The sequence below is a fragment of the Protopterus annectens genome, chromosome 8.part0 (assembly GCF_019279795.1).
Source record: "Protopterus annectens isolate FY-2018-M chromosome 8.part0, PAN1.0, whole genome shotgun sequence".
Lineage (NCBI taxonomy): Eukaryota > Metazoa > Chordata > Ceratodontiformes > Protopteridae > Protopterus > Protopterus annectens.
Genome location: NC_056741.1, coordinates 223,346,953 through 223,374,074, shown reverse-complemented (window position 1 = coordinate 223,374,074; position 27,122 = coordinate 223,346,953).

The following is a 27,122-nucleotide window of genomic DNA, read 5'->3' as shown; positions in this document are numbered from 1 at the left end:
AAAGGAAAAAATGAGTGTGAAAAAGAGAAATGAGAAAAGAGCTTGTAAAACTTAATTGAGATTATTTCATCTACTCTACATGTATGTAATAAAAGTCTGTTGAGATATCTGACTACAGAGGGAAATTCTGCAAGAGTATGAAGGCCTTGCAAGTATTTTAGCAATTGTGAGTTGGAACAGCAAGGATATTTTTGGGGTTCTGAAGGGAATCTGATGGGATAGATACAGAAAATCAAAAAAAGGGATTGTCAGCAGTTTTAAGTCAGGAGATCACAGGGGTTGGATACTTGTTTCATTTAAGGAGTTGTAGTAGCCATTTAAAGGAAGCAGGGTAGCAGTAGATATAAGATGTATAACACAGAGAAAAACAGTTTGTTCAGAAATGTACCGATCGATAGCTGACTGTCATAATCTGGGAACATATCCCTACTACAAGTCAGCAATAGATAAGATACTCTAACATGGCTTGATTATAAACAGACATAGTCCTATCTTTGATCTGCTAATGAAAATTACTCCTCTGGGTATAGTCAGATTGTAGCAATGATAATCTTTAAGGAGAACTACAGGATACAGCAAGTAATCTTGAGTTAAATAATTTGCATACATAGCATACATAGAATGCTTAAGATAGAAAAAAAAGCACTGAGAGGAATCTAGGGCTTAGAGTTTTATAACAAGATATTTGTTCTCAAAACAAATCACACCTGGGCTGACTGGACCCTCTCAATACCATACGCTGCACTGGGCTACTTTTAAAGTTTTGTTTAAACTCATTACAGCCTGGTAACACCTGTAGATGTTTCTGCAGTTACATCCTACTGACACCTCTAGGAGTCAAATATTGCTTGTCCATGTTTGCAGTAATAATTTCAAAGCCATGCTACATACAAAGTATTAAAAGATATCATCTTAAAGCTTACACAATGGCAAACACAACTGTGTTGATATTTTACCTCCGTCTAGGTCAGGTAAAGAGATTTTAATTGTTGTTCATATAATATTGATTTATATTTTCATAAATGTCATGCTTTTCTAAATATCTCAACAACCAAGTAGCTCAGAACGGACTGTTTATCCTCATATGGAAGCTCTCAACTGGATAAACAAAATGCAAACTGTATATGTTAACTTGAGTGATTGCAGACATATTGTACATTGTTTATCAGGGCCAGCCTTTGTTTAACTGGTGCCCTAGGCAAAAGGTCTCCACAGCGCACCCCCCAACACCAGTCAGTGCCCCCATGCTGGTCTATCTATACCATCTAGATTACTAGAAAAGCACCTCTGCTAGAGCAGCACCCTAGACGACCACCTAGTTGGCCTATGCCTAAGGCCGGCTATCCTGTTTATAATATATTACTAGCTTAATAGTTAATATATTTGCATTGGATTATAAAATCCAGTTTAAAATCTAAAACCTAAAGAACACCATCACTATAAAATAGTTTGTGCTGAAGAGTTTGCCATTTACACTTCATTAGTAAACCCTATTTTTTCCAGAGATATGTAGATTTGTTTGAAATGCGAGGACATAATTTTATTCCATGGAAGAGCTTAGGCTCCAGGCTCCAGACTCCACCCATTGGAAGTCACAGTGCATCCAGAGCTCCACTGGAGGGCTTGAGTTAAGGTCTTTAAGGTGAAAGGTAAAAGATGGCACAGAAGGCATTAATACTCCTTAAAGACCGATGTGGTTTTAAAAGAGTAGTACCCAGAAGAGGAAGTGTGCCGAGTAAGGATTACCTTCTTGAGTTTAGGAGCAGTTCATATCAAAGATCATTTTATTTTTCTGAAGTTCAGTACTATTGGTTGAAAGGGAGCCAAAGTTCTGCTGTTTTCAGACCATTAGATACTGTTGGAGCAGGTTTTGGTAATACCTACACGAGGATAATGTAACTAGTGTGGAAAAAAGATAATTGATTAACCTTGTATTCAGTTATAAACCAGTGACTTGAATCATCACTGATGTTAAAAGAATAGAACTGGGTGTAGTCAGAAGATGGGATATGGAGTACAAAGGATTAGATGCATCAGGCAGTAATGGAACAACATATCTTCTAAGCTTACGAGTGGTAGGAGTGATTGTAAAAAGTACTACTGTGGTACTCTGACCCCCCCCTGAATCTAGGTTCTTCAGGCAGAGCTGGTCTGATTTGTGTATATGATCAGCTGTGTTAAAAAACAATTTTCTATTTCATAGTGATGATAACTATGGGATTGGTCTATAACTAATTCCAAGCTATAACACCAGGTTTAGTTAAAGGTATGATAGTTCTCAGTTTCTGTAACTCTGGAAATTCTGCAGCACACAGAGAGAAAAGTATTAGAACAATGGCATGGAAAGTGATAAATAGCATCACAACATTCTTTTAAAAATATTAACTGTAGATTAGAAGCCACCAACACAAAAAGAATTAGGAAGTGTGTGGAAGAGAAATGTAAACTGGATAAATCAGGTTGTTTGAAAGTAAAAGTGTAGGTAAAATGTCCAAGTTAACTACCAGAGAAAAATGAGGTTGCATTCAATAGGTCAGTCTCTTCACAGCATGATGAAATTATCGAAAGCAAGGTCTATAAGTTCAGAACACCTGACACCGTCATTATGAAATGAGACTTCACTTTTTACATTTTTTCTGCTATTGGCTCATTAACACATTGTAAGACTATTTTAAGGTTGACAAAGGTAGAGTAGACAATTTTTATCTAGTTTCCTAGGAACAGTCCTGGATTGTCTATACTGCTGAAAATAGTGTGGATTAAATGTACTTCTGAAATGGGTCTATGACTGTTCTTTCTTGTCCTTGGACTTTATTTTGTGAGGCAGTACCTCGTGATAACTACCCGCCTTTTATCTTGGGATGAGGTAGAGTGACTTTGGTCAGTGCAATGATGTCAGTGTTTGCATCAACAACCATTCTGTATTATGGCTGGAGTAACAAACTCTCATTTCTATATTTGCAACAACAGCTATTCACTCCTATAGCTGCAGCAACAAACCCTGACTGCTACAGCTGCAGGAATAACCACTCACTCCAACAACTGCTGCAGTGACAATCCTTCATTCTTACAGCTATTGAAGCAGCATCTTTCTGCTCTAGTGGCTGTGGCAGCAAACACTCACTGCTTCTGCTGCAGCAACAATCACTCACTCACTCTCATGACTGCTCATTCTCATGGCTGCAGCAACAATCACTCACTCAGTCTCATGAATGCAGCAACAATCACTCACTCACTCTCATGGCTGCAGCAACAATCACTCACTCACTGTCATGGCTGCAGCAACAATCACTCACTAGTCTCATGGCTACAGCAACAATCACTCACAGTCTCATGGCTGCAGCAACAATCATTCACACTCTCATGGCTGCAGCAACAATCACTCACTCACTCTTATGGCTGCAGCAACAATCACTCACTCTCATGGCTGCAGCAACAATCACTCACTCTTATGGCTGCAGTGATAATCACTCACTCACTCTCATGGCTGCAGCAACAATCACTCACTCACTCTTATGGCTGCAGTGATAATCACTCACTCACTCTCATGGCTGCAGCAACAATCACTCACTCACTCTTATGGCTGCAGTGATAATCACTCACTCACTCTTACGGCTGCAGCAACAATCACTTCTGCCAACAGCTGCAGTGACAACCAGTCTCTCCTATCACTGCAGTAACAACCACTCAGTCCTACTTTTACTAAACCTTTGTATTGAAATGCTCCATTAAAGGCATTAATTTAATACACAAACATGTCATCTTTCAAATCTCTAGATTGTATCAGACAATGCTTAACCTCTGTGACCAAAGATCAGCAGCTTACTTGGAGATCCCTGTGGGTGCAGACCTAGGGTGTGACACCAATGGTATAGTCACAACTATGGGCTTGAGTAAATCTTTAAACTTGTGCCCTTCTAGCTGCAGAACAATTCTGCAATAGCTTAAATGACAAAGAAGGCACAAGGGGCAGGCAAGGGGAATAACTGCCTTTTACAAAATATGTTTTTTTAAACAAGAAACATCTTTATTAAAAAATTGTTGTCACAAAAGCTACATCTACAGCTACAGATAAACACTTCTTTAGTGCATTATATCTATTAATGTATTATAGGATATAGAAGAGGTGCAGCAGTAGTGTTGTCGCATCACAGCAAGAGGTCCTCCAGTTCAATTTTTGGCTGGGGTGCCTTCTGTACGAAGTCTGCATGTCCTCCCTGCATCCCTGTGGGTTTCCTCTTCCAGGTTCTCCAGTTTCAACCCACATTACAAAAACATGCATCTGAAGTGTTTCTACCTAGCCTCCACTGAAAATTGGCTTCATTCCAAGTCGGACTTTCTCAGTAAACAAATGTTAAATAAATAAATAATGATATTTGCATTTATGTTTGCCTGATACAGTGCTGGGTCGTGGCTGCAGAGTGTCATTAGACTAGGCATGTTAGACAGTTAATAGTTAAATAAGTAAATAAACCACATACTTGCAGCAACACTCACCATCTATATCTTCACAGAACTTGCCTTCTTTGGATAGGAGTAAACAGTAAATCATAAAAGTGTGAAGACATCTGTTGAAAAAAATGGACGACATTATACAGCTTTGCAACCATTGGTTGTATAAAGATCAGGAGGAGGTAACACATATCATTGCAGTAAAGCTGTTGAAAGACAGTCTAATTTTTACAAGCAAGAAAATCTGAATTTATGGTGTGGTAGAGGGATGTTGGGCATTTGAAGTATCATAAATATATTTTGGCAAAATGCTTAATGTAAAGTTCCTTGAGCTGCTCCACATGCTATTTTCTCCCACACTGCTCAGTGTAATACTTCCAGGTCAAGGACATATTCTACAGCTCAACACTGTTTGATGTATTTTGAATGGAAGAAAATTATGCAGAAAGTTCAGCTACTGGGGAAAATAACCTAAATGAACATAGCCAGTTTCATTTTAATGGTAGGTTTTCTTCTCACAGGGTGTCTGTTCAAGGGGAGATTGTGCCACTGAAAACACTGTGCAAGTATAAATAAAATCATGATGGCCACATTGTATTCAGCAAGATTCTGAGTCCATATGAGCTATGGGATGGTGATTGATTTAGCAACAAATATTGTGGTTATCAAATTAAATAGAGTTCATGGTAAACAAGACCAAAATTTCCCCCTCAAAGGTGTATGAGACATAGAACAAAAGAATAGAGCTTCCATCTTCTCTCAATAGCTCAGGAACCTTAGGCCTTTTTTTAGGAACTTTTGTGGTCTTTATAATTTGCTATGTTTAATGAGATACATCAGAAAGTGAGCACTGTATTCAATAATTTCTCTGATCAATCCAAAGTATAATTGACCATTGAAAATGAAAATCAGGCACTGAAACCCCAGCGAACAGACAGAGAATTCACACGTAGTCCACAAATGATCCACTGAATTTATTGTGTTTTACCACGGCCAAGTTAAAAAATATATAAAACCAAAAGGTATAATACTGAGTTAACATATAAAACTAGATCAATGTACGTAAAGCGCTTTTCGTCCGGATCTTATCTGAAGAAGTCCGGATAAGATCTGGACGAAAAGCGCTTTACGTACGTTGATCTAGTTTTATATGTTAACTCAGTATTATACCTTTCGGTTTTATATATTTTTTTAACTTGGCCGTGGTAAAACACAATAAATTCAGTGGATCATTTGTGGACTATGCATGAATTCTCTGTCTGTTCGCTGGGGTTTCAGTGCCTGATTTTCATTTTCTATCGTTGGACTTTTGTTTTACTGGTGTTTTATAATTGACCATTGTCATATTCCTTTGGCAATTAGTTGGGTTAAATAAAAGGATTCCCATAAAACTACTAACACATGATAGGCAAAAGACAGGGAGTTATTAAACCAAGTTACAAGGTATCTGGCTACATTTTCATTTTGCAGTGATGTGTTGTCTCTACAGTATGATGATGAGAAGGGCTGTCTACCAAATGTGTGGATACTACACTTTTAATATTTAGCTGGAACACCATTTTTAGTGTGCCAAAAGTTTATGAGGCAGAGATAGAGAAAGAGTTCATTTTGGAGGCTTTGGTTATCAGTGGGTAACATAATAACAGGCCCTGGTTTGCAGTCATCTGAAAACTTTATCAGCCATAGGTTTTGGCTGCGTTACTGGGGATCTGAGAAGTAGATGCTAAAAAAGAGAGGTCCTAGCACCAAGCCCTGATGCTTTATTACTTTTTGGTGAGGCACCTATAGCACTTATCATATGGGTTCTGTCTTTTAGCCAGTTTGCTACCCAGCTTACCTAATATGAGCTGATTTTTAAAACATTTAAATTCTGTATCAAAGTCAAAGTAAATTTTATTGTCATTTAGAACTATACATGTGTAGCCTAAACAAAATTTCATGCATCAGCTCAGTTCTTGAAATTACAAAGGAAAGTGAAATGACCCATACAAGTAGAGGAATAAACATAAATACTACTCCAAAAGCACACAAAAAAGAGAAGAGAAATTTACTGACACTCATATATGAAAAGAATACCATCCTCGGAGTTAAATTAGCTACCTTATTTAAAGTAATACAAAAAAAAGTCACGGTGGTGCAGCGGTAGCATTGTTGCCTCATAGCAAGAGGTTCTCCCGTTCGATTCTCAGCTGGAGCGCCTTCTGTGTGGAGTCTGCACGTCCTCCTCATGGTCAAGTGGCATTCAAAAGACATGCATAGAATGGGCGTGCCTTCGTTGAAGGTTGAGCATCGAGCTGGCACCTCGGCACCTGTAAAAAAATCTACTGCCAATCATTAGCGGAACGGAGTTCCGCTGTGACGACCCCTTAACTGGGAAAAGCCGAAAGAAGAACAACATTTAAAGTAATACAAAACACACTACGGATTGAGCACATCCTAAGTTATTTGTTTAATATTGCACTTGAGTGGGTTAAATAATACTGACTATGGATATAATAAATAAATATTGCACTTGCTTGGAATATATGTAAGTATATATTGCACAAATAAATAAAAGTTTACTTATTATGTGTCCATACCCCTGGGACTAGTACCTGAGTTCAGAAGTCTAATCACTGTAGGGTAGAAACTGTTATTGACTCTTGTAGCCCTGCAGTGGATGCTGTGATATCTCTTACTTAATGCCAGATGCTTAAACAGTCCATGTGCAGGATGCGTGTTGTCCAGTGTTATTTTGGTGAACTTTTGGATGCTTCTTGCATTATAAAGATGTTGCATCAATGGAAGACTGGAACCTGTTACCTTCTCTGGAACACTCACCACTCTTTGTAGCACCTTCCTTTCTGAAGCTGTGCAGCTTCCAAACCACAGTGTGAAGTTGCACGTGAGGATGCTGTCTATTCCACCTCTACAGAAGGTGGAGAGAATATGAGGAAGAAACTTAGCTTTTTTCAGCCTTCTTAAAATGTGGAGGCATTGGTGCACTTTCTTGACCAGCTGGCTGGTGTTTCCCAACCACGAGAGGTCCTCTGATATGTGTACACTCAGGAATTTCATACTCTTAACCATTTCCACACTCTCACCACTGATCCTGAGCACTGAGTGATTTGTTCTCCTTTTCCTGAAGTTGATGATAATCTTTACATTCAGGTCAAGGTTGTTCCCCTCACACAAACTGATCAAAGATGCCACCTCCTGTCTGTACACCCTTTTGTCTCCCTTTGTGATGAGCCCCACAACTGTGGTGTCATCAGCAAACTTGATGATATGGTTGGACTTCTGATTAGCATAGGAGTCATGGGTCAGGATGGTGAATAACAATGGGCTGAGAACTACATCCCCGTGGAACCACGTTGTTAATCGTGATGCACTTTGATGTGTTCTTACCAAAACGCACCCTCTGTGGTCTCTCAATCAGGAAGTCCAGGGTCAAGTTACAGAGATGTTTACTGATTCCTAAATATATCATGCTAGCACATGGAATGGTACTGAAGGCTTTGGACAGGTCAAGATATGTTGTTGTTTACTACATAGATAGCCACCATCCACAACTTCTGTAGCATTTTCAAAGAATTTAACAAGATTAAGTAGACAGGATCATGCCTTCACAAAGCCAAACTGTTGGTGCCAAGTTTAGTAATATTCTTGATACATCAGTTTATGAGGTCAGTTATAATATTTTCCATGGTTTTGGAGACGAAGCCTGTTATACTAATATGCCAGTAAATACATGGGTCAGTTGTAAAGCCTTCTTTATGGAGGGACATCTCCAATGTAATGCGCCACTCATTAAGGAATGAAGCCAGTAGCTAACCTTTGGTTAACAGCTTAATAAATGGGTTTTCAGTGGCATGTTTAATATTATTAATTAAGCAATAAAGAATTTTGTCAGGTCACATTGAGGAAGTATTTTTAGTCATGGTTATCACATTCAGCAAATAATCTTTAGAGAAAATTGAGCGAATATTAATTCAGGGTTTTCAGAGCTTTGGATATAAGTCTCAGAGATGAAACTGACTCTGGATTTATTTGCCAGGCTATTGGCAAAGTCTGTTAGGTCAAAATAGTAAGAGCCATTATGAATAAGTTCAGAGCAATCCACAGTATACTTCCATAGCTCCCTAAAAAATTACATAATTATCTTTGGCTTCAGAGGCCAGACTATGTTCATGTGCACCTTTAGTGGACCGGACAGAGGTTTTTTATAATGCTGTTGATATTTTCCTTTAGAAGAAGGATTTTGGACCACCAGGGTGGTTAATCTTTTCAATTTTGCATGATATATTGTTCTGGTAGGGACTGCTAGTGGTATTTATTTTTCTTAATGGGTGTAGAATGCTTTAGAGAAGCTTGCTGTTGTATCAAGGTCAGCAGTGATGGCGTTATGAGTGATTTTTTATATTTCATCATAGAGTAGGTTGAGGTTGCTATGTTTGTAGTCTTCAAATTCACTGGAGTTTTCTGTAGGGACTTTTAAGAGTTTAAAGGAGAAAGTCACAAGTCTGTGGCTAGACTTTTCTGAGGAAGGAGATACCAGTGGAGTAATACAAGAGGCAGGCATATGTGTAAGAATCAGGTCAAGAATGTTTGGTACTCTAGTAGGTTATTTTACCAACTGCTCATGGGAGTTTTTGTTAAGTCTAGTAAATTTTTGGCATGTCATGCATCTGTGGTATAAGTGCCCAAGTTTATTGATGGGCAGTTAAAATCACCCAAAATAATGTGTTTTTTTGCAAATAGTTATCATTTAGGACACTTAGGAAACTTGCATGGCCATTAGGGGACAAAGAAAGTGTTGTATAAGAAACTAGTAAATGATAATTTATCTTTTATGAGTGATATGCAGTTCATGGAGCTAAGTTTAGGGGTCTGTAGAGAATTCCCTGGAGATAAAAAATAGGCATGCAAACCACAAAACCAAGGTACAGAGGGAGTGTTCTCTTTACATTTGAATCAAATTTCAGCAACTATGCAGACGTGAATGTTTTTCAAATGCAGAGGTGCCTCAAGATCAGGTACTCTATTAGGTTCTTAAGTTCATACTAGGCTATCTGCCCTAGGGCATTTATAAGCATAGCCAGAATGTGTTTGGCTTTCGCCACCCATTTTAAATTTATTTTGCTATGCCCTTTTTCGAGGTTAGTATACTGTGCCTCTGTCGAACAGTGACACAGAAGTGATACCCGGGGTAAACCTACGATCTCCCATCCACTCATCAAGATTCCTCTTGAAGAGAGTCAATGAGGGACTCTGCCTAACCTGGACTGGGATTTTATTCCAGAGTGAAGGGAGCCTCTGGGTTATGAATCTGTCCCTCCAGCATGTCCTATTTATTTCAGTGCTGAGGTTCAAGTCTCTCAAGCGTAGCTCGATGGGATTTGGATTTTCTGAGGTGCAGCATGTCCATTAATTCCGGGTTGGACATGGCTTTATACATCAGGCACAGATCACCTCTGAACAGGCGGTATGCCACTGAGTAGAGCTGGAGTTTCTTTAACCGGGCAGCATATGGCATCTGTTTGAGCCCTTTGATCCTCTTGGTGAGGTACTTTTGGGGTCTTTCCAGTTGCTGCAGGTGTCTGGTAAGGTACATCCCAAAAGGGGCATTGTACTCAATTATGGGCCTGATGAGGGATGAGTAAAGAGGCACGATGACGTCCCCTGATCTAGATGTGAATCCCTTCATGATTAGGTGGGCTATATAAAATGTTTTTCTAACCACTTTGGCCACGTGGTTGTCAAATGGGAGATTGCTATCAACTTGGGTCCCCAGGTTCCTAATTACTTCTTCTGTACTTAATGGATTACCACCTATGTGGTAATTTGTGGGCACTTTGTTTTTGCCAAAGGGGATGACTATACACTCTTTGGCATTTAGCTTGAGGCCATGGCTCTGGCATCAGTTGTCTGTTTCTATGAGGCCCTTTTGGAGGATGCTTGTGTCGGCTGGAGAGTCGATTATGGCGCCCAGTTTGCAGTCATCTGCGAACTTGGTCAGCCACAGTCCTTCCGTGTTGGCCTGTACCTCTGAGAAATATATACTGAACAAGAGAGGTCCCAGGACTGAGCCTCGTGGGACACCACTTGTAACTGGTTTGGAGTCTGACATGGCTCCAGCAATTCTAACCATGTGGGTTCTGTCCTTGAGCCAATTTGCAATCCATCTAGTGACATAGGGGTTTATATTTAAGCTGGTGAGCTTATCTATAATGCCCGAGTGGGGTATTGTATCGAAGGCTTTTGCGAGGTCCAGGTAGGCTGTGTGGACCACCTTCCCCTCGTCAATGGCCTTGGTGACTGTTTCAAAGAAATCAACCAGGTTTAAGAGGCAGGATCTGCCCTTAACAAAGCCGAACTGGGTAGGATCCAGTGTTTGTAGGTCCCCAATATCTTTATTTATGAGGTCCATGATGATCCTTTCCATAGCTTTGCAGACCAAGCTAGTCAGGCTTATGGGGCGATAGTTTCCAGGATCTGTTGAGGCACCACCTTTATGGAGAGGGACCACTGTTGCTGTATGCCACTGTTTGGGCACATATCATGTAGTAAGGCTGAGATTGAACAGTAGTTTTATGTTTGGGTTTAGCTCTTCTTGGAGTTCATGGACGCAGCCCGGGACACCATCTGGTCCCATTGATGCTGTGTTTTTGCTTTGGAGAGGCGGCTCTTACCTGAGCATCTGAGATGTCAGGGGCAGCACTCTGCTGGGATAGATATTTGCCCTTTTGGTGGGGAGAAGTTTGCACTGAACCTGTCAGCTAGGATGTTGGCAATGTCTGTGGGTTCGTGTATTTTTGTCATTTTGGACTAATTCTGAGCATATCTGGGAATTACCACCCAGGTTCCTAACATAACTAAAGAAAGCCTTGTGATTATCCTTAGTGTCCTGTGCAATTTTTCTCTCGAAGCTGGCCTTAGACAATTTTATGTGTGCCTGTAGTTTTTTGCTAATACTGATCAGTGATGCCTTCCCTTTTTGGGATTTTACTCTATCATTTAGTAGCTTCCTCCTTCTATTGTATAGTTTGTTTATGGCTGGGGTCCACCAGACAGGACGTCTGCCTTTGGAGGATTGGGTCTTGGTTTTATTTGGGATCGCATGATCCATGCATTCCTGAAGGTGTTCATAAAATGCGTTTATAAAGGATTCTGCGGTCTGGGCCATATTTTCCACAGGCCCGAGGGCTTTGAAGCATTCCACCTCAGTTTTGAGGAGTGTGAAATTTGCTTTAGAGAAGTTTTTCACTGTGGTTTTCTGGGCAGGGGGTGGGATCGAGATGTGAATATCCAGTGAGATTAGTTTATGGTCTGATCTTACCAGTGAGGGATACACTTCTGGTCTGGAGCATAGAGTCCCCATGTTGGTGATGATCAGGTCCAGTATATTTTCCCCTCTTGTGGGAGTGGTAACAAGTTGTTCCATAGCATTTGAGTTTATAAATTCTAGGAACCTTTGGGCTAGGGTGTTGGAGCTAGAGTAATGCTCCCAGTCTATGTTTGGGTAGTTGAAGTCGCCCAATATAATGGTGTTTGGAGAGACCTTCATATTTTCTAGTGTTCTCAGGAAGGCCGAGTGGGGTTCCTGGGTTTGGGAGGGTGGTCTGTAGCAGGCTATAAACTGGATGGCAGTTTTACCCACTGTTAGTTGCACATGGATAGTCTCTGATGCTTCGTGCTTTGCCACCAACCTGGAGGTGTGGGTATCTTTGATGAATATCGATACTCCCCCTCCTTTCGTGGTTCGGTCCAAGTTTTGGGGCCGAAAAGCATGGTATGAGGTATAACCTGGTAGTGCTGGGGTGCTCTCAGGAGCCCTGAACCAGGTTTCTGTTACTGCACAGATATCGATGTTCTCCATGCTAAGGAGAGTTTTGAGTGCATGCATCTTGAGGTTTAGACTTCAGGCATTGAGTAGCATTACTCTTAGTTTCTTATCCCTTGTGATACCTATGGAGGTGGGTTTGTCTTTTGATCCTTGCCTAAAAAAGGCACTATGGGGGTAGCAAGAGCCTTTGCCAATATCTGAAAGCCCAGGGGTGACAGGTGCAAGCCGTCCCTAGCGAAGCATCGTGGCTTGTCGAGCATATCATCCCAAGCTGACAGGCATTGGATCCCCTTTGAATGACACCAGTACTTAAGCCAATTGTTGAAATTGATCATCTTGTCCTCATACTGTGGCATCATTCTTGGAGAGGGTAAGATGCTACTCAAGGTCAGGGTCATACCGGCCTGGGCTACATGATCAGAGACCTCCTTTATGTCTCTTTTCATGTAGTCCAGGGAGGTACATCTCAGATCATTCACACCAGCATGGACAATGACTGAGTCATATTTGTACTTGCCTTGGAGTGACCTGAGTGCTTGTGTTATGTGGCGGATCCTAGCACCCGACAGGCTGCTCACCGTGACCCTCTCCTTGTTCAGCCTGGTGAGCGGGATGTCAGTGTGCCTGACGATAGAGTCACCTATTACAAGTGTATCAGGTGTGTTGTTTAGTCTTAAGGGCTGTGACTGTTCGGCACACTGGCTTTGTGAGATATGTGTTGCACGTGTTTTGTTTTGGGGTAGCCGCTGCTTGGGTGTCTGCTTTAGAGGTCTCTGCTGCTTCGGCAGATCTTTATTTAGAGCCTCTGAGTATGTTTTTGTGTGATTATGTGTTTGGTTTGCTGTCATGGTAGGTCTATGTGAGACTGGAATTGTAGTGAGTGTGGTTTCCTTCTCCTCCTGACTGGTTATGCCAGTACTGAGTTGAGAGAGCTTAGCCTCCAGTTTGGCTATATGGTTGCATCTCTCACATGTGTTGGAATTTGTTCTTCTGAACTGGAATGTTAGTTATGTTGGAAAGTCCATCAGCTGGCATTGTCATCAAAAGGCACTTGGGAACGCAAAGGCTTTCTTTAGTTAGTATGCAGAAGCCATTGAGTGAAATGTGCAGGTCATCCTTGGCAAAGAAAGTTGGACTGTCAGTCATCTTGTCCCATACTGACAAATTACTGGATCCCCTCAGAATGACATCAGATATTTAGCCAATTATTGAAACCAATTATCTTTTTTTATATCTAGGTATCACTCAAGTTGAAGGAGTGATTCCACTCAGGACCAGGGTCTTACCTGCATTTGTAACATGCATTGAAAGCTCTGATATGTGTCTCTGCATACCCAGTAAGACTTTTCATCTGTAGTCATTCCATATGCATATACCACTGTCACGTCATAGTCATATTTGCCAGGAATTATGGTCCTTAAGGCCCTTGTAATGTTATAAATCCTGGCACCTGAAAGACAGCTTACTGTAACCCCCTACTTGTCCAGTGTTGTGAGTGATGAGTCAGTGTGTCTAACAATCAAGTCAGCCCTGAATAAAATGTTTCTGTCCTGCTGAGGTTCCGAGTTGTACATTCAGAGTGCTTTGCTCAAGTTTACTATTTATGGTAGGAATGCATAGTGTGTATGAGTGCTGAGACTTAAACTTATTTCTAGGTGGCTTTGGGAAAAATGCTGATACAGGTTCAGCATAAGACATGTTGGTGTGAGTAGTGAAGGGTTTTATGGAGGTGCAAGACACTGTGCAACACTGTAATACTGAAGGCAGGTAAATTCAGTACAACGCAGTACAGCTCAACACATTATAGCACAGAACGGTACACTGAGCAACATGCTTGGATGTCAGCAAGCAATGTTAAATAATGTAAGAGTTTAACAGTGAATAACCACAGGCAGGAATATTCTAGTACCATGTTCAATACAGTGCCAATATATTGGAGTATGGCTGAGTTAAAGAAATGGATTTCACAGCACAGTAATTCAGAAGCCATAGATACCACTGTCTCCAAGATTTCATGTGGTAGTTAATACAACAGACAACATCACAAAATGAAATGAAAAATGCAGCAGGGAAATGTTATAAAGACATTAGGTAGAACAGGCATGGGCACACTACTGCAGGCAACAGCTGTAGGCTAGAATGCCACTGAAGGAGTCACATTATAGAGAAGTTCAAATAATGAAGCAAGTTATGATGCTATTGTAGCAAAGATACAATTCAGAGGGTGAGGAAACACAGCTAAATCACAGTTACAGTTTAGCAGGGTAGTGTGCAGTTGGCTAGAGCTGAGACATACACAGGGGTGAGCACAATAACAATGCTAAATCTGACACCCCTAGCAGACAGAAAAATGCCACAGATTGTCACCGCATGCAACTAGGTGGAGCCAGGTGTGGGTGAGCAGTAGACTGTACTAATCTAGCAAATAGAGGTTGGACAAAATAAAAACGTTGCAATATTAGTATTTGCTAATGTTATAATCTCTCTATTACAGTGCTGTATATTGCACAAAACCACTGTGCTAAGCACAGCCATTCCCAATATTGTTGGACTGTTTTCCAAGTGAAATCTGGTAGCAGAGTTCAAGATACGTTGGTTGAGTTGCAGTCCGTTACAATGCAGTGACAGTGTCTGCATACACAGCATTCAGGACAGTTAAAGTTAACACTGCTATGTCACCAACAGTAAGTTGTCAAGAAAAAGGACCAGCAGATACTGCTTTCTCCAGCGGAGACCCATAAGGCCAGTATTAGATGTAAAATTACCAAAGCACAAAAAATACTTTTACATCGGAATTTGCACACTCATTTATAAAATAAGCAAAACAGTTACTTCCAAGATACTACAGTACCATTGTTTTCATTCAGGTGTTCTTGTATTATACTGCATTAATGTCTCTTGGATTACTGTGCTGTGGCATTCATGCTTGTTACTAAGCTGATCTTTATAATATTGTAGCTGTACTGAATCATACTGATCTGTACTGTGTTATACTGTTCTGCTGTATGCTATACCGTTTTGTTCAATTTCTGCTTCCTGTTATACAACACACTGCTCCCCTTCCCTTTTGGATGGACCAAGGGTCACCAAACTCCGATAACATTATGAATTATATACCTGCAGGCATTCCTACATCAACTGTAGGTCCTTGTTCTATCTCTTCCGCCTCTTTTGCCAGCCATCTAGCATGAGAAACACTGACACAGTATATAAACTGCTACTTTTAATACTGACATCCGTTTGCTGCTACCACAAAATGAGTCCATATCTCAGAGGTGCAAATAATTAGTACATCTAGATGCAAATTTCTCACACAAGCTGGATATCAGTACCCTTACTAACACCACACCAATACATTACAAAAAAAAAAAAAAAGAAAAACACAAAATCATTCTATACTAAGGTGCTAAAAATGACCTCCAATGCCTTGTTAATGTTTGCACCATAGCCAGATCTCAGGAGCACACTAATACTTACACTATAAGACATATGTCTTCTTACACTACCACCCATACCATACAGACAACATAAGAAGCTCACCCACCATAGTAATGCACGTCTTGAAAGGCAGAGACAAGGCAGGATAACAGTCAGCTGCCTCTTAGGTACTAGAATTTAACATATTAGCAGAGCACTCAAGGCACTGCATCCCAAGTACCAATCTGATGCAGTCATTGCTCATCTGGGCATAGATGACTTGTATGTACCCCATTAGACTATTTGCTGAGGAGTATGACAGAGCTATATAAGTATATCTCTAAGACTGGAAGGAAACTAATCTTAGGTAGCATTCTATCATCACTACAAAAGATGTCACAGTGAAATCATAATATGATTTACTTTAATCATTAGCTTGATTATTGATGCCTTTCTTAGGAAGTCTACAGTGTGCATGCACTCTTGTGTGTGTGTGTGTGTGTGTGTGTGTGTGTGTGTGTGTGTGTGTGTGTGTGTGTGTGTGTGTGTGTGTGTGTATGTGTGTATGTGTGTGTGTGTGTGTGTGTGTGTGTGTGTGTGTGTGTGTGTGTGTGTGTGTGTGTGTGTGTGTGTGTGTGTGTGTGTGTGTGTGTGTGTGTGTGTGTGTGTGTGTGTGTGTGTGTGTGTGTTCGTGTGTGCATGTGTGTGTGTGTTTTCACCTTGTGCGAGATGGAAGACAGTCCCACCTGTTTCAACAGTGATGGTCTGTACCTATCTCCTCAGGGCTTTTGGTTTTCTGATAGCTGTCTCTATAGCCCTTTTTTCTGGCACATGGCAGATGTTTCTAATTCAGCACTTCTCTGTATGTGTATGGCAGTATTTTGTTGTTGTTTTTGTTGTTGTTTGTTATTGTTTAGTTTTTTTTAATATATTAGTATTATAGAACACAGTTTTTTAAGAAATGAGGAATCTCACCTTTTTTAACATGTACATATAATGAAATTTCAACCAGAAGACATCCCCTTGTGTTCAAATGATTCACATATGCATTTTGAATACATGGTGGTGCTCATCTCTGTATAGAAAAACAATTTTTAAACATACCTTGTTTACTATATATTTTTTATTTGTTTAGCAGGGTTGTGCACTGATTGAGACAGGTTAGCTGGCTGTGAGAACCCATGCCATTAAAGTATATATTTTTGTGACAAAAGCTCATAATAAGGGACTTGGGTTAACCATGTTTGCATATGATTGCAAGCTGGGAACAGTTAATGAATCACATTCTAATACTCAACTTCTCAAGCAAGGACTGGCCCAAACAAATGATTGGTATATTAAACAGGGGCTTACTCTTAACATAAAAAAAATGCAGCATAGTTTCCTTTGGTAAATCAAGCATTACTGCTGCTTAATATAGATAGCTTTCCACTTAAATTTCCCAAAGTCATCATGGACTTGAGTGCATATGTTAATAACAGTCTCTCCTTTGGCCACCTGTTTCTCAGTGGTGATTAGAAAATCCTTCTGCCTTGCACAGCTTATCCTTTGTGACATCTCCTCAAGGTCCAAAGAAATTATTATCCCTCTTTATTCATTTCATATTAGGTCCATCATTGAATATAATGCACCCCTTAGCACATATCTCACCATACACCTAAACCGACTTGAAAGAAGGTCTCAATGTTTCTTCACCAAAAAGACTTCAGGTTTCTGTACCCTTAGTTACTAAAAGGTTGGAGCTCTAGTTGGTGTTATGCAGACTCCTGGTGCGGGGGGGGGGGGGGGGGTCACTGCTTAGCTTTTTGTGCTATGAATGATCTAGCTCACTTTGAACCCGTTCATCTAAATAGAAAAAGTGGAAAAGCAAACACCTGTTCTAGAGACCTAAACCTACACTATCACATCAACAGAGCCAGAAAGTCTGATAGATACCCAGCTGAATTTGTCATCAGAGTCACAATATTCATAAAGTCAATTGATTTGACATTAGGGTGGTGACTCTTTTGTTGTGGTAAATTCTGATAATTATGAACACTTCTGTGAAATACACTATGAGAAACAATGGGTGATTCAAAGACAGGGAACGTGAGAGTGGTTCAAATTAATTTCGTTTTCAGGATTGCTCAGATATTCATGTTTCCACTGAAAGAAACAGACAGGCAGGGGGAGGTAGTAATTTTGAATATAATTGAGATTTACATGAAGATAGTTGTTTAAAAAGTAAAATACATAGAAATGATAATGAACACAGATAAAGTCAGCTCTCAGATTTTCCCATACTCTGTACATATTTTGTGACTATTTTTGTAAGACAAATTCATATTGCTTCATTTTATTACTAAAGTACTTTATGTCAGTAAATTGCATGGAGATATGTAAGTTAATATTTCTGCACAGTAGCATCACAAATATAGCTTAGGGGACTGGCTAGGCACAGGTGATGGGAGGTTGTGCATGATAATTGCCTTTTCCTGCATAGAATGGGTAGTGATGAAAAGATTTGCTAGTGACAGCTCAGCACTGCCTTCTACTGAGGGAGCAGTCTCATCATAGGATTAAGATGTAATCAATATGGATTATGGAATTGTCACGGAATATTTTCTGAGTACATTCTGAGTTTTGGGTCTGCGAAAAGCTTTGTCTTGAAAGTGGATGAATGCCACATTTTCATCAAGACCATGGTGTAAAAGACAGATTATACTCTTAAAGATACAAGCTTTCTGTCCCTGGGGAATTCATACAAGCTAAGCATATCCTTCAACTGAATAAGGGTTTAATTGATATGCAAAATAAGTTGTGAAAAGTTTATTTTCCCCAAGTCTCTGCCAGTCATTCAGAAAGTTAACATGCAAATACTATTTCATTTCAAAATGTGTTTTTAAATTTTCATTCATAAACTAGTTTAACTCATTACAGCCTCCAGGTATTTCTGCAGTTGCCTCCTACTAACACCTCTAGGTGTCAAATATTGCTTGTTCATATTTGCATTAATAATTCCAAAACTACTCATTCTATCCGGTATGAGAAGATTTCATCTTAAAGCATACATGATGGCAAATACAACAGTATTGATATCTGACCTATGTCTAATGCAGTTAAAGAGGTATCAGATATTATTTGTATACTGTTTATTTGTATTGTGATAATTTTCATATTTCTCTTAATATCTCAATATTCAGTTAACACAGACAGAACTGCATAGCTTCATTTGAAAGCTCACAGCTGTCTGACGAAAATTGTGCTGGCAGTATGTGTCTTGCTTGAATGGTTACTGAGACATCATAAGCTATTTATACAACATTACAAAATTAATATTCACTGCCTTTACTTTGGCTTATAAAATCCAGTTTAAAGCATCAAACTGAATGAATGCCAGAAATATAAAGATTATTGTATTCTGAATAGATTGTCATTTACAGTCGTCTAGTAACACTTGGGTTCCAGAAATATGAATATTTGTTAGAACTGTAAGGTGATGACTTCATTTTTTTAAAGGCTCAAGCCACACCCACTGGGAGTTAAAAGTACACAGTCAAAAGACTGTACTGGAGGGAATGAGTTAAAAGAAGACTCTGTGAGAGGATATCCCAGAACATCAGTCATGTAGGATGCTTTGCTCCCCTGTAGGCATTTCATAATGTTACAAAAAGCAAATTGAATGTCATGCTGCTTAACACTAGGAGCCTTAACCTGGAAAATGCACCCACTGGAGGCTCTCCTCACAATGGAAAATGCCCATGTCTATGCAATCATGGAAACTTGGTTCAGGACTGAGGAGAGCACCCCTGTCTTACCAGGCTATACCTCATTCCACACATTCCGACCCCAAAATGAGCTCAGGAAGACTAATGGTGGTGGAGTCTCTATCTTCATTAAGGACAGGCACACCTCCAGACTGGTTTGCCACCATGATGCACTGGAACTACTCCAGGTGCAACTGACAGCTGGCAAGACACTCATCCAAGCTATAGCCAGCTATAGACTCCCTCTCCATGACTCAGGACACACACTCCTCCTACCTGGATCTAATTGACTCCATCAAGGTTCCCCTAACACCGTGATCCTTGGTAACTTCAACTACCCCACCATAGACTGGGTGAACTATTCCTGCACTAATGCACTCACCCAATGACTCCTTGACTTCATCAGTTGTAACACACTAGACCAGCTCGTCTCATCCCCCATAAGGGGAGATAACATTTTGGACTTGGTTCTCAACATCATGGGTGACTGCTGCATCACTTCCATAATATGTTCTTCTCTGGTGAGATCAGATCATCGGTCTGTCTTATTTGAAGTTTCTATTCGTTCAATCCCCCCCTCCCCCCAGCCAGAATGAGCCTAAACAATTTCTCAAAATCTGACTACAAGCTTCTAAGGGAGGGTATCAGTAGCTTCATACCACTGACCCCCTCAGAGGATGCAGCCAACTGTGCTGAACAGTTTGCCAATGTAGTATACAATCACCTGTGCAACTGCATGGACTCAGCCATACCCAACAGAACTAAAACCTGCTCCTCAAGGAAACACAAACCTGTCTGGTGGACATCCTCTATCAACAGGCTTTACAACAAAAGAAAGAAACTGTTGCCCAAGGGTAAAAAGGAACAAATTCCAAATTGTAAAAATTCCCTCCTTAGCCTCAACAAGCAAATTAGATCACTAGTGAAAACCCCCAAAGCCAATTATGAATTGAAACTAGCCTCCAAAACAAAGGGATACCACAAAGCCTTCTTCAGTTATGTCAGGAGCCTCCATGGCAAAGCCCAGCTTTGTTCTGAATTAGTACTTAATGGTATCACTTACACTGATCCTGTTGACTTAGATAACCTGCTTGCAGATAGGTTCAATGCAAACTTCATCCCCCTATCCCCTCCAAAGACCCTTTCAGCATCCCTGACTTGTCATGCACCTCACATCTCCATAGATCATGTTAAAGGCCTTATCCAAAGCAAAGAACACATTTTGCATGGGACCTGATAGTATCCCAGATTGTATTCTGCACCATCTCCAGCAAGAACTAGATTTGCCACTGAGCACCCTATTCAACCACAGCCTAAGTACAGGCTTGATTGCAGCAGAGTGGAGAACTGCCATTCTCACTCCCTTGCACAAAGGTGGTGCCACTACTGACCCTGGAAACTATCGCCCGGTTAGCTTGACAAGTCTGATCTGTAAAGCCATGGAGTATATTATTATGGATCTCATAAACAAGGAGATAGGCAATCTCCAAGGACTTGATCCCACTCAGGACAAATCTTGCCTGTTGAACCTGGCTGACTTCTTTGAGACTGTCACCAAGGCCCTGGATGAGGGAAAGTCAGTACATACAGCTTACCTTGACTTGGTTAAGGCATGTGACACAATGCCCCACTCAGGTATCATCAAAAATCTAACACAACTTGGCTTAAATCCCTATCTCATCAGGTGAGTGGCCAACTGGCTCACCAACAGGACCCATGAGGTCGAATAAGTGCCACCACCTCTGATAACAGACCTGTCACTAGTGGAGTTCCCCAGGGATCTGTCCTGGGACCCCTACTGTTTGGCATCTACTTTTCAGAGGTCCAGGCAAAGACAAAAGGCCAGAGGCTGGCCAAGTTTGTGGATGACTGTAAGTTGAGTGCTGCCATTGACTCCCCAAATTATGTTAGCATACTGCAAGAGGGTCTCATAGCAACTAATGACTGGTGCCAAAGTCATGTCCTCAAGTTAAATGCAAAAAAATGTATACACATACCATTCGGCAAAAACATGTCCCCTACTGATTACCGTATCAGTGGCAACCCCCTAAGTACACAACCTGTAATGAGAGACCTGAGTACATAGGTTGACAACGATCTCACCATCATGTAACGGCAGTGGTCAGAAAAGCCTTTTACTTGTTTCATCTCATAAGTAAAGGGATTGCATCTAGAAAAAAGGAGGCTATTACATCTCTATACTCCTCCCTCATTAGACCAATAATTGAGTATAATGCCCTGTTGGATATGTACCTCTCCAAACATCTGCACCAACTGAAAAGGCCACAGAAATATCTCACAAAGAGAATCCATGGCCTCCAACACCTGTCCTATGTGGACAGGCTCAAATTACTATCACTGTACTTGGTATCATACAGATTGCTCAGGGGTGATCTATGTCTCTCCTACAAAGCAATCTCAGACTCTGCCCTACTAGAAATGCTCCATATCTGCAAGTTTAACTCCTCACGCATTGCCCGCTTGAAAGGCCTGATTCTAATACGCGACATCAACAAAACTTGCTGGAGGCACAGGTTTGTCTCCCAGAGGCTGCCCCATCTCTGGAATAGACTTTCTATACACGTCAAACAGAGTACCACGTTGAGCCTGTTCAAGCACAACCTCGATGAGTGTATGGGAAACCACAAATTTGTCCCAAAGGTTTGACCTGTGTCCCTCACTGCAGAAATTACAGGTGCTGACTGAGGTTTTGTTTTTGGAGATAAACTCTTGGCTAGGCTAGTAAGGGTCCCATGGCCATTAGCCTAGTAACCTCTTATGATCCTATAAGTTCACTGCACCTTCATGTGAGTGGGGTTCTTCCTTCACTGCTTCATTTGGTTGCATATTATCATACAACTAAATGATGTACAAAGTGGTCACTTCCTGTCTCACTTTACACTGGAAGTTTAGCAAACTCACAGATGAACTTTGTCAAACAATTTGACAGTGAACTTTGTGTTCAAAGTTAACAAACAGCAATTTTTTCATGACTAGTCTCCAACGGTTTTTCAGTAATGTACTGACATAGTGTACTGATGACAATGGCATAGTCTTAGCTGTATATGGCCCTGATTCTGGTTTTAGAACCTTATGAATTCTGTATAACATGGCTGCTTGTTGAGTTACTTTGGAAGTAGTTGAGATATATTCTTAATAAATATCAACTATTGTCCATCAGCATACCTCTCACATGTACAGATTTTGCAGAATGTCCGGATTTTTGCCTGATGTTGTTGGTCCGTTTTTCACAAAATTGCATTTTTCTGGCAAATTAGTGGCAAATCATTAAAGATTGAAAATAATGACAGACATTTGAGTTTCAGACTTCATAACCTTCAGAAAATCCATGCTAATGCACAATTTGTCATTCTATAAACATTCTAAGTTTGTAAGCACATTTAAACATTGTCCCCATTTGTGTGGCTTTGTCCCACTTTTGTTTATGGCTTTGTCCAGATTTCTTGCTCTAAGAAGTTGAGAAGTATGTCCATCAGTAACAGATAAATGTTTAATGCTGGCTATTCCTGCATGTCGTCTTATGCTTTGATTAATTTTTAAATCTTTTTGTTCATGCAGTTACTGACTTCATTCCTAGTCAGCCTGTTTGCTTTCCATGGAAGGTGTAAGAATGACAGCCATAAAAAGCCATCATCCAGGCAGCTGTTAGGGTTGTTTATTTATTATTATTATTTTTTTTGGCTTGTTGCCTTCACAGCTCCCAGGAACCAGATATATGTGTGTAGTTCCACAGTACTAGGGATATATATGCACTTCTGGGTACGTGCTGAATGTCTACAGGAGGCATTCTGCTTTGTGTCATGCATGTCTCAGTCCATAATATTGCTGCTTATATACTTATATCTGCTGCCTGACACTAATGTAGCAGGGTGAGCTGCCCCCCTCCCCAACTAAGATGGTCAAGCCATTATTATCCACCCTTCCATCCCACCTTTTCCTTTTGGCTTCTCTAATGTGTGGGTCACTAAATGAGTTGAGTTATCCTAGCTGCATTCAAAGCTTTATCCCTCTATATCATTGAATCAGCTTTTCCATTCACTTTTAATGAAAAAGAAATTCATCCTGTTGTCTGCTTCATAATTAGATTAAAGAAAAAAAACAGGCATTTTAGAGAATAACTACTATATGTATATGTTCTCTCATCCAACCTAATTCTACCACACTTTCTTCCTAACTTTCCAAACTCTGTTGCCTGTCACTACCTCCTAAAGTTTCACATCCCTTGGGACATATTCGACCAATGACTAAAAATTACCTCATTGTAATTCCCTAAAAAAACCCCACTACATACTGAATTAACCTGATGTAATTTTCCTAATGAAAATCTTTTTTTTATTTCTGTATTATATAACTTCTATTTGAATTGTGCAATATGGGTTTGTACTATGCAAAATATGTATTTAACATTTAATTGAAATGTATATTATGGATTTGTACTCTTTCTGTACTATGTATTTATATTTCTCTGGAGCTTTTCTCCCCAGGACTCCATTGAAAATGGGCTCCTTGTAGCCCAATGGAATATCCTGGAAAACAAACTGCAAATAAATAAATAAATACATATGTCTGATTTTAAAAAGAATAATCTAGAAAATGTGTTTTAACCCATCTTTACTGAGCAGCTCCCATAAAGACAACCAACATGGGCCCTAAATACCAGTGTTAACCATGTTCCTCCAAAGATTCAAAATAAAATTATCATCTCACCCTTTCAAATGGTTTGTCTGCCTTCACTTATATTAGGACTAAAAGAAGCTCTGATTTTTCTGCAGAAGAAATGATTTTCTAAAGTATCCAAAAATCCTTCTAGCAGTAATAATCACGAATTACACTGATGATTGTAATTTGCTAGAGTGTCAGTGTCTAAATGAGTAATCATGAGTCACTAAAATGAGATGTTCTCAATATAATCATTTGTTATTCAGCACTAGTACATTGTGATCATTGTGTTTAATGATGCAAAAAAAATGCCTCGTCCAGAACTGACTCAAGACTGTGCTGACCCAGCAGTATGGTCTAGCATCACAAACCAGTAGTTCTGGGCATACAGTCAACTGTTACAAGATAAATCAACTGTGGGCTAACAGAAGATTGATGTACCTGCCAATGCACAGTACAGCAACATTCAGCCACTAAATGCTTCTTTTTTTCAGTTTTCTAATGCAGATGTACTTTGCATCATGCAGACGAGGACAGAATTCTGTTTTCCACAATGAAGTGTCAGACGCAGAGAGCTTATTGCAATAAGCAAAGAGTAAAAAAAAAAAAAAACACTGGTATTGCTTTCACATGTCAAGGCAAGGTCTATTAAAGATTAATACAAGTGGGCTAAGAACTGTAATGGGTAACTTTACCAGAACCCTTACAATGAGTCTTTCCTTTGCCCTCCCACCCAAGCTTAGCCACATGAGTCAAAGTGTGAAGCTTAGGACCTACCCTAGGTGTCACGGAAAATGGAAAGTGTAAGAATGACAGCCATCCTATGAGTAAGGAGATTTTGTTGTATGTTTGCATCCTCGCCCTTCTCACTGCCAAGTGGAATTAGTCCATGTTCATGCTTCTGTAGACCCCTTTTGAGCTAGAGTTTACATACTGTCCTTGGTAGACTTCCATTTACCTGGGCACTTGGCATAAGTGTTAGTTTCTTAAAGCAAAAATTCTGGATGAAGGCAAAAATATATGGGAAAACTCTGGACATTATGCAAAATTCTGAAGAGTCGGGAGGTATATAGTTTGGTACAAATGTTTAAATCTCAAACCTTCCTCCAGGTGGAGCTCTTGCAGTACAACACATCTCCCCCAGTATCTCCAACCCCCCCCCCCATAGACACACACAAAGTATACGTGAGGCAGCATCCACTGCCCATCCTTTCCATCCAATCCAACTGTCTCCTCCTCCTACTCAGACCTCTGTTGTACTCTTGTCAATAGCAAGCTTGACTGGGGAGAAGCAAGCTGATCTAATACAAAGGTTCAGATCCAGATGAAAATTTGTTATGTGCAATTTTTCCATAGAATATGTGTCAGGCTGCCATGATGAAATTAAAAAAAAATGATGATGTCAAAGACAGAGGCATCAAACCAACTAATACTATAGCTATCAATAGCTACTTGGCTCTTCATACTGTTGTTTGTAAAAGCAATGATGATGATGATGATGATGATAATAATAATAATAATAATAATAATACAAGGAATCAGCATTAAAGTTACAGGACTGCCTGGCTGGAGGAATGACACTGTCAAATAGCTGTAGGTGTTTTCATCTACCAGGTTTTATGAATGAAACTAAATGTAAAGAAGTTCTAGAGTTAGAATTAGTTATAGAGAACAAGTGCTGCTCTAACAGCAATCAGCAGTATCCATTGCCTTTCAGTAACAGTTCCTATTTCAAGAAAGAAATGTGAGACCGTTGCTAATGCGACTGGTCACTGTCTGGTGACCAAAACAGTATGTGCCAAACCTAGAGTCTATTTATGATAACTGAAAATACTGAATGAAAATAAGTCAGTAAGTTAGCAGTATGGCCAGGAAACGACCTGTACAGAATGCATCAAACGTTCTTTGCTGAATATAATTTCCATTAATGGAAACAATAACTGACAAAATACTGCATTTTATGTAAAGGCCAAGACCTTGGCATCCTACACTGTTCTTGTTAATATTTGTATTTAGCATCTAGATTGCCATAAACTAGTGAAAGAAACATACATCTTGAGCAGAGGCAAACAGAGATCACAGCAGCAGTTTCAAAGGGATTGTCACATTCATCAGATTTCAAAGATTTCATAAATTCCTCTTCTGGATGGCAGGAGTATTTCTCAAATACTGACCATATACCAACAAAAGGAATACATTTTTCATAGCTGCAGTTAAGCCTTTGATTGTATTAATTATATAAAATACTGTAATCATCAAGGGTAAAATTCACATTATGTTAAAAAGAATGGGAGAGGATTAGTGTGTGTACGTGTGTAAACATGCATGTGTGCACATGCAAGGGCATGAACAAAGCTCTGTAAAGTGTGTGTGTGTGTGTGTGTGTGTGTGTGTGTGTGTGTGTGTGTGTGTGTGTGTGTGTGTGTGTGTGTGTACTTGTGTATGTGTTTGTGTAAGAGCATGTGCAAGCATTTATATGAGTCTTTATTTATGTGTCTGAATTCTCATGTGTGTGTGAGTTTAAGGTGGGGCTGCCTTTGCCAACATGATGCCTGTGAGATGATATACCTATAATAATTCCTTTGTATTGTTTTCTCTGTTAGATTATAATAGAGACGATTTGAGTGACCAATCCAAGGCCTATAACTCTGAGGGGGGACAGGGTCATCAACTGTACTGCCTTTGGTAATGCATAATGCTTCGCAAGATTTATTTATTATTTATTTATTTTACATTTGTTTAGTGGGAAAGTCCGACTGGACACGTGTCCTTTTTCAGTGGAGGCCTGGGGAGAAAAACTTCAGAAATAAAGTGCATAGGTTGCAATGGCTATATGACATTATTAGAGTAACAGTAATTATAACAGACAGTTATTGGGTGAATACCAAGCACAGTATAGAATTAAACTGGTGTAGACATAGCCTGAATATAACTAGTGAGGGGGGTTGGAAGAAAACTTATCAATGGAGTAGAAAAGAAGAATGGGCTATCCAGCGGAGTTA